This window comes from Silene latifolia, chromosome X (assembly GCF_048544455.1).
Source record: "Silene latifolia isolate original U9 population chromosome X, ASM4854445v1, whole genome shotgun sequence".
Taxonomy (NCBI): domain Eukaryota; kingdom Viridiplantae; phylum Streptophyta; class Magnoliopsida; order Caryophyllales; family Caryophyllaceae; genus Silene; species Silene latifolia.
Genome location: NC_133537.1, coordinates 96,063,858 through 96,072,947, shown reverse-complemented (window position 1 = coordinate 96,072,947; position 9,090 = coordinate 96,063,858). Strand labels below are relative to the sequence as shown.

The following is a 9,090-nucleotide window of genomic DNA, read 5'->3' as shown; positions in this document are numbered from 1 at the left end:
GCTTTGCTTTATTTGTGTAAGCTTCAAGTTTGTTTGCGAATAATACCTTCTGTCTCGCTTCAACAGAAAAGTGTCCAGGAGCTGCTTATGTTATGCTGAGAAAAAAATAGTTTACGACTATGAGAACCTCATGGATTTTTCTCCAGCTACTATGGCATTGCCGACCAAAAACATAATGTGTGCCCGTTAAAGATTAAATTTCTGATAGCATAGAAAAGAGGTTACAGTCCAAATGATTATATTCATGGAGTACTTCTTACTTCTAAGTTCTAGCGTTCCTTGTTATTATTGTATTTATAATTGTGCAGGATTTAGGTTGCTATTCTTGAAGATAGATATTAAAATCCTAACTAATTTCCGTACCAATAAAGAAAAGTCTACTAACAATTGATTATTTTTTTCTTTTGTTTAACAAATGACAATAACTACATTCGGGTCATTTCGGGTTTCAGTTGGGTTTCGGTCATCATTATACAGGTTGAAATCGGTTCAGGTGTGTTTCGATTCGGATCAAAACAGTTCAGGTTAAAACAATTCAGGTTGAAATAGTTTTGGGTCTATTTCGGATATTAAAAATTCGGTTCGATTTCGAATCAATTCAGGCCGATTCAGGTTTCGGTGTGAAGTTCAGTTATACCTTTCGGATGTACGGTCAGGTGTCGATTCAGGTATTTTCGATCGGTTTTTCGGGTTCGGTATACTTTTGCCAGGTCTAGGGAAACCCTACCTTTTTGCAATCTGTTATAACTGCAACCAATCACATAAATGTACAAAAGTACCACATCGTCATCTACAACAATAATTAATAATTAGACAACATAAACCGATTTCTACCCAAAACCCTCAAATCACCCAATTAGGGTTAGAGCAATATTAATTATCCTACATAAAAACAATATAAGAATCTAACCCACATGATGACGATCACAACGGTGCGATGAACTCAGAAATTCGATAAACTCTAGCCTTGATTTGATAGCAATGAGTGAAGAGAAAGAGTGTCGTTGTTTTCTTTTGTGAAAAGTTTGAGAATAAGAGTAAATGGTAAACAAGAACAGTTGAAATAACTTCATATAGCTCTTCACGCGTTATTATCAAACCCAGCTGAAAACTCGTAAAACGGGACTTACTCGATCGAGTAACTAACATACTCGATCGAGTACCAGCTACTCGATCGAGTTGCCACTACTCGATCGAGTACCCATCAGGCAGAACGTGCTCCAGAATGGAAAATTAACTTACTCGACAGAGTAAGTCCTACTCGATAGAGTACCCAACAGCCCAAATATTTGAGGTATTACACTCTCACCAGCCCAACATTAATCCTTATTATATTCATCTTACTTTCCGTATTTGCCCCTACTTTAACCCTTTTTTTCTTAAAACCCCCCTTTTTTTTACCATGTTACCATTGGTCTGGTATGGAGAGAGTATTTACTTATAATAATTATTAAATATATATACTTCTAACTTATATTTAATGTATTTACTGAGTTAGTTAAATATACTTGAAAAAAAATTGAACAAAATATTTTATTTACTTATGGTTTACATTTAACTAGGTTTGGTGCCCAGCCCCACCGGCCTACCTTTATTTACCATTTAGATTTTATTTTTTTATGAAATATAATTGTGTTAGTATTTTTTAACACATACATTTACGATGTATAATATATTGTTATATGATATATCTTGAAATTATGATGAGATTAAACTTTATAAACAAATTATATGAAGCACATTCACTTATTCTCCCGCCGTTGATATTATTACGTCCACGTTATGTTTACTACTCCTTCGGTTACTATTGTTTCTTTCACGATTCTTGCTATTTATATAGTTAAATTCACTATTCCCGTTAATTTTATCAAATTTATATATTTAAATAAATAAAATATTTTCCTTAAACCGAATTGTTAGCTAACTTTCTCTGTTGTTCATACTATTACTTTTATAACATTTGTTTTCACTACTGTTACTTTCACTACTCCCGCCATATTTATTTATTTATTTATTTCACTACTCCCGCATTTAATACTATTAATTTCACTATTCTCATTCTTGCTACTATGACTTTCACTACTCTGACTGCTATTATTGTCACTTTTACCACTCAAATGAGTGATTACTATCATATTTATTACATCAAATGTTGCTACAACTATTTTCACTATTAATAGAGTTACTTTTGCTATTTACACAATTTTATCAGGCTTATATATTTAAATTAGAGGTGGTCAAATGCGGGACTTAGGTCGGATGTGAGTCGGGCTAGCATGATTTTTCGGCCCACAGACATGTTAGCGGGTTCGTGGGTCGGGCGTTTGTAAAATTTGTAAAATTTGATGTCTAAACCCTCTTTGTTAGTGGGCCGGATGGGACGGGCCTAATATAATACCTGGATATTTTGGGACTAGCAAAGGAACCATGGAATGCATGAGAGGACCCTCGGGTTTGATGAATCTACTCAGGAGTGAAGTATAACTATAATGTGGACCGAGTATAACCTATACCATGCTTAGTGGAGTTGTTATAATGTCCGCATATAAAAGGGTTGTTTTAAAACTGTAATAACTTGATATAAAGACATGGTATTGATGTGATTCGAATTGTAGGTGATAGCGTGTTCTCTTACGATTCCAACGGTAGGTCACACGCCCAAAATTACCAAGAAACGAGTGAGATATGACTGTTTTACAAAAACTGGTCATAGCTGAGAACTGCGTTGCACTCGACCAAGTAAGGGTCACTCGATCGAGTGCACTCGACCGAGTGAGTGACACTCGATCGAGTGGTGCTGATTCAGAATACGAGATAAGGAAATCTTAAACCCTTATCCTTATTCATTCTATCTTCTTCCTTCTCACTCCAAATCCTCTCCCTTCTCTCTAAAACCACCATAAACACATTACATGCGATTCAAGCTTGCTCTAGGGGATTGTTCACCTTATTCCTCATCCTTTCCACCTTGTAAGTCAAGATTTAACCTTTCTTATCTTGTAGTTAACCCTAACATTTGGGGATTTTGTCTTGGGTAATTAATTAGTAATTACTATGTGTAATATGGGTAATTGGGGGGTAATAATAAGGGATTTTGTATTTTATAATAGTGTAGGATGTATTGCGATAGTATTACATGATTTGTATAGGAATAAGACGGTATTGCGAGACAAAATCATATGGGATTCGAGTTGCTTGTGAAGAATGCTAAACGGTAGGTTAATCCTACTCGGTTTCAATAATGTGTGTGTATATTTATACGTCTTTTGTATCATTTGCATATTATTAGTCGGATTTGTATCATGTGGTAATGTTTGAGGACCTTGGTGAGTCTCTTATGTTGTTGGATTTTTATTATATCATGTGGTTTGATTGACATTTATGATGTATGAGAAAAAGGCAAATTGGTAAGAGTTCTGCATAATTATTATGAAATGGGCATATTGTGATGCATTTAGTGATATATGTGATCGTTGGCAATTGTTGGTGGTGATTCTTGTTGTTGAGGAGACGTAAGACGTTTGGGAGACTGTCTTACGCTTGAGTCGCCTCTTGGAGATTCCCACTCCAAGAGGGATGTGCACATTAACGACTTGAGTTCGGAGGGACTCGTGTGGGTGAGACACGAGGTCTGGGAGGAGATCTGGTTGACTTCCGGACCCGGTACGTCTGGGCGTGTCCTGGTACCTTTGTGGTGAGGTGTGGTGTCGTGGGCGTGTCTCGGTACCGGCATGGTGATTATATAATTGTATCTCATTCATATTATTGGCATGTTGCATATCTATTTATCATGTTGTGTCTTATATTAAATTATTGAAACTGACGTGTTCTGTGTCTGTGTAATTGTCACCTATTTTCGGGGTGGGCTGTGTCGATCCATATGATATTTCTGATCATATGGGGAGCAGGTTGAGTTGGTGTCACGTGGGAGACGGGACGAGCCTTGGACTTGGAGCCGATTGTCATTTTATTAAAAAAATATAATAGTCATGAGTTGTATCATTTATTTCATTTATGGTTATGTAATCCACTAAATATTTTAATTATATTAATTGTTTCTTAATTGCAACTCCGATTTCATCGCCTCGGGAAACCGAGATGATAACATCTCCCAATTACCTTGGTTGGGTAAGAAGGGGGTGTCACACCTAATTTAATAGGCCTATCCCGTCCATGAACGGCTCTAATTTAAATAACTAGTTCGGGTGCCCGTGAAACTCACGGTGTTTTTTTGGTTTGTGGCATTTGTAATTGTGCGGTTGCATTCAGTAGTTTTTTTTTGTAGTAACGGGTGGTTTTTGAGTGGGTAGTGTCGTTTCGTCAAGTTTGTCTAGCATCCAAGTGAAGCAAAACATTAATAAGAAGAAACAAAATAAAGATTCGGAGAATTCTATTCAAACATGAACAATTCAATAATATTATAAGGGAGTAGAAGGACGTCTAAAACAATATTCTCAATAATTCTTATCAAAGATCACGTCTACAAATAACGCTGCAAGCTCGTCCGTGGTTGGTAAATTGTATTGCCTGTCATCTTGTTTGCGACTTCCGTTAAGAACTGGTTGCAAATTAGATGGATCAAGTCTTTGTTTTACCATCTTGCACGTTTTGGCTATGACATTGTGTTCATATAACATTTTAGAAAGACCCTCCACAACCTCAGGGTTCAGCTTGTTTCTCCCAGTCGAATTTAAAGAATTCGTTCTCTGGGCCAGCTCCTCTTGCTCGTTGTCGTAAAAATACAACTGCATGAACTTAGGTTGTTTTCCTTCGGGGGGTAGGAGAGAGTGGAGACCCAATGTTGTGGTGGTTTTGCCCTCCTAATCTGAAGAAGTAAGGACCAGATCCATTGTTAATGTCATTATCAACTTTGCCTCCCATGGATGTGAAAGCGTAAATGGTGTTGTATGATCTTATCAACCTCATAAATTCCTTAGACTGCGGTCCTCCATTTGGGTCTATTAATTGTTTCAGGTATTGGGGTGGTTCTTTAAGTAATGGGAGTTCAACTTTTTCTTTTTGTCAACAAATGTTATATTTAGGTCTCCCTTTGTTCTTGTGCTTACCCACTGATTCTTCAACCCAGACCATTGCGTCGCAAAACTCGCACACACCTGTTGGTCCCCCAAAACTCCAAGGCTCTGTGAAAATCCCTGTTGAAGATTGGTTAGGAGCTTGTTACTACATATTATGATTTGCTTTAAAAAAAATGTTTCATTGCTTACTTTCAGTTCCAGGTCGCAGATTTTCTTGAATTATTTTCGTGGGTGCTTATATACTCATCGGCTCCATCTGCCTTTTCGACATAATTAGAGAGGTTTTACAATGTAAGTTGCAGATTCAGCTTAAAAAAACTAGATTTGAATGCATACCGTTGCTGCTTTAGTCGTCAGATGTAAGAGTTATATTTGTTGACTCACTCTCTATATTTTTTGGGGGTTATATAACTCCGGTCTGTGCACATTCTGTCTGGTAACTACACTCTCCGTCAGAAAATCCTCCATTTTCTTCCATGACTGCCAATACAAAGGAATAAATGTTAAAAACTTATAACTATAAGGTCTAAGCTGCACTATTTAGTAAGCGATTGGAATATATATAAATTATCAATTCACCTTCGTAGTGCCATCGTCTATGCTTCTTGAGGTTAGTTGACATCCACGGTCGGTGGTACTTATACCGGCGATTTTTTTTAATTATTAAGGAATTACAGAACTCGACATCTGCCATGTTTTACATGTATGTCTCATAATTATAGGTACTAAACATCATAATTTAATACTCACCATTGTCGCTAGTCTTGCCACTTTCATCACAAATATCATATATGTTTGCTGGCCATGTCTGTATGTTTTGTTGGGGTGTTCTAGCTGTTGTCGGTCTGAGTCTTCTTCTTATTTGGCTACTGCACTCTCCGCCGTCACTATAGAGTCCCCTTTTTTGACCCCTTATTTCTTGGTCATTGCAAGCGACTTGGCTGGGTTGTTGTAAAGGAGAGAGACACCAATTCGGTTGGCGCTTGGCCGGGGAGTCTGGGCTGGGGTTGCCTTTGGTGCATGGCAGCATTTCTCCTCTGTGCGATAATAGATCTTCTAAGGTTTTTGTTATGTGTGGTTTGAGACGGGTGGGGTTTGGCAATTTCTGAAGTAATGCCACCGAATGACTGGTGGGTAGGTTGGGTGAGGATGCTCGGTTGAGGTTGAGCTTTGCTTTTAGAGGTTTTTCTTTTCTTCCGCTTTTCTACCTATATATGCTTCCTGATGAATCTATTTATTTTGGCCCAAAATCTGTTTGCCGCGTTGTTGTGTAACACGTGAATTGCTTCTTTCAGGTTTTTCATGTCATAAAAGGTGTCGTCTGCAATGCATTGGTTAAGTACAAAGATTACAAAGTTAGTGTTTAGTAGGTTAGAGTGTAAGGCGGCCTTGCTTGTGGCGCCTGTGGTCCATTTGATGGCAACATGCTCAGCATAAGTATTGTAACTATAATGTTCTCCGCCACTAATGATGTTCTCAGTTTGGACAATAGAAGTTTAAGAAGAATTATTTTAAATAATCAACTTGAGTAAGTGGGAATAAATATGAAGTAATATGTTTGGGGACAAACTTAACTAATCCAATACAAGATCAGAGCACTGTGACATACACCTGATTTCCCGGTATGGTTATGTAAGCCAAACATAATCTAAACACGCCATGGTTAGCTACGAAGTTCAGCCAAATTCACCCAATTTTGTCTATTTCGAGCAATAGTTAAACGAAATCAAGTAATTAACCAAGTTAACAACGGAATATACCAAAATACGCAGGAATCACAGCGTAAGAGAAACACACGCATTCACATAACTCAAAATGATATGGAGTACTCCTAATCAATAAAAGACCGAAACCATTGTAGTATAAACACTGTACAACTTTCAAATTTTAAGCATTATTACCAAAATAATCCATTCAAAACTACAAATATAACAAAATATCACCTATGAACTACACTGGCAACAATTTCACACAATATGTCAACAAAATCAAGTATTTGACCTTATAAACATCAGAATGCAATAAATTCATATTTCTAACACCGTCCGGAGCGCATCTGGGAGAGCTCACAATTTCCCCTGCCATGACATCAATTTTTCACAATATCTCAACTCGAGTCAAATAGTAGGCCTTAAAAGAGTACATAAATTCACGAAAGCACACTAAAAATCCGTTAAGCAATATCGGACATTTTTGTAATGTACATGAAAATCGTCAAATTCTACAATGATGACATAATCACACTCGATATCAATAAACTTGACGTTTATTTTTGTTGATACTAACCGGATATTAGTGTATGATTTTGTGTGTAGTAATTTTCGGACTTATTAATAACAACAGGTTCATCATTGGTTCACTGTCATATCATTTCGCTCATTTGTACTAATCTTAAATTGGTTAATATTATTAGTATGTTCAAATTTCGGGTCATAATGGCATAAGATTAGAAAGGCAAGGCTGGTATTCAAAAGTCACAGACGTCGTTGCTTCCCATATGAAAAGCAGAATCCATCGAAGATAGTTTATTTTGGTACTTCCACTTCGAAATATTAATATCTCAACTCGAGTCAAATAGTTGACCTTAACGACTAAAGAAAATCACTAAAGCACACTAAAAAATCATGCGATAAAAACAGCTAGAAAACCGCACGTTTACAGCCGCCAAGAACCTTATTAGCAGGCTGTTTAAAAATTGAGTTTTTAGAAGTCGTATCATGTATCATGTATCATGGCATACGGAGTACTAATTGAGATACACGAAACACGGGAGGGAGGATGGAAGAATAAGGAAGTTGTCATACCAAACAATGCAATAGTAGGAACAACTTTGTGCTCCTACCGTAAAGCCGCCAGCTTCGACGGGTGTCATATTTGTGACTAGTTTGAGCAGCTCTCCCAGGTGCGTTTCTCGAAGCAATTCAGGCGGGTCGAATTCGGTAGAGTATTCCACTTAAGTTGTGCCGTTAGCAATGAAGTATTAGTTATAATGGAGATGGAATAATGGGGCAACCAATTGACATAGTTAATTCGGGTTTTCCGTTTCTTTGTTGCGGATGCATACAAAGAGGGCAATTGATGGGGCAACAATAATGCTGAATTTGGGCAATCAAATAAAATTGAGTTTCTAAACAATACTGGTAAATATGGGGCAATCAATTTGAGTTATTGATCTGGAGTTTTCGGTTTCGGGGGGAGGTATACAGAGAGGTTGGAGATGAAGAGATTCTTTTTTTTTTCTTTTTATTCTTACTTAGTGTATAGGTAGGTAAGGTAAAGAAGGTAAATTGTTGCTGCGTAGGATGGATGGGGGCAGGTGGTAATTTGTTTATGAGCTGACGTGTCGTTTAAATAGGGGTTCAAGAAGCCTTTTTATGTTATTATATAAAATATATCAAATCTTTGTTAAATCTTTCTCTTGCTTAATTTTATCAAATCAAATTTTATATTAGTTTATTATATAAATTTACTAGTTATGTATTTAAATAAATATGAAATATTATACTAAAATATTATTTAAGAGCGATCATTATTATTCACTAACTAAAGTGCAAATCTAATGTAGTATGAAATATTGTATCTGTTGGGTATTTTTATTTTATTTATCCCTTTATAGTTCTCATAACCCATTTCATTTACCATTAATTTACTTCATTCAAGTATAATATTGGGTGTAATTAAACTTAATTTATTTATTATATTAAAAAATATGCTTAGTGTACAAAAGTACAAAGACACACTAAAACAGGCTCTAGATGCATGAAAACGATTAAACGAGTACTAGGTTCATGAAAAGTGTTACATACATGAAAATGGTTATTAGGTGCATAAAAATTAGTAAAATGTAATTCACCTCAATTCCCATCTATAACTTATAATTTTTACCAAGAAATATATTATCTAGACATTAAATTGTATGTCGAATCCAAATATATCGTTATTTTAACAAAAAAAATTTGTAAGCGGGAGTTCTCATGGTTCTTATTATCTTAGTGGTTCTCGCCGGAACCCGAATCTATATATGTACCCCTTATATATCTAAGATGCACTTAAT

General features: G+C 36.2%; 1 long non-coding RNA gene across 1 annotated transcript; it reads right to left on the bottom strand.

Annotated features, from left to right (window-relative positions):
• Positions 1-4,431: 4,431 nt before the first annotated feature.
• LOC141621503 (uncharacterized) lies at positions 4,432-8,341 on the bottom strand. Its single transcript, XR_012532396.1, has 3 exons — positions 7,841-8,341; positions 5,787-6,357; positions 4,432-5,516 (listed from the first exon to the last, which is right to left on the bottom strand). It is a non-coding gene; the product is annotated as an uncharacterized LOC141621503 (long non-coding RNA).
• Positions 8,342-9,090: the final 749 nt, after the last annotated feature.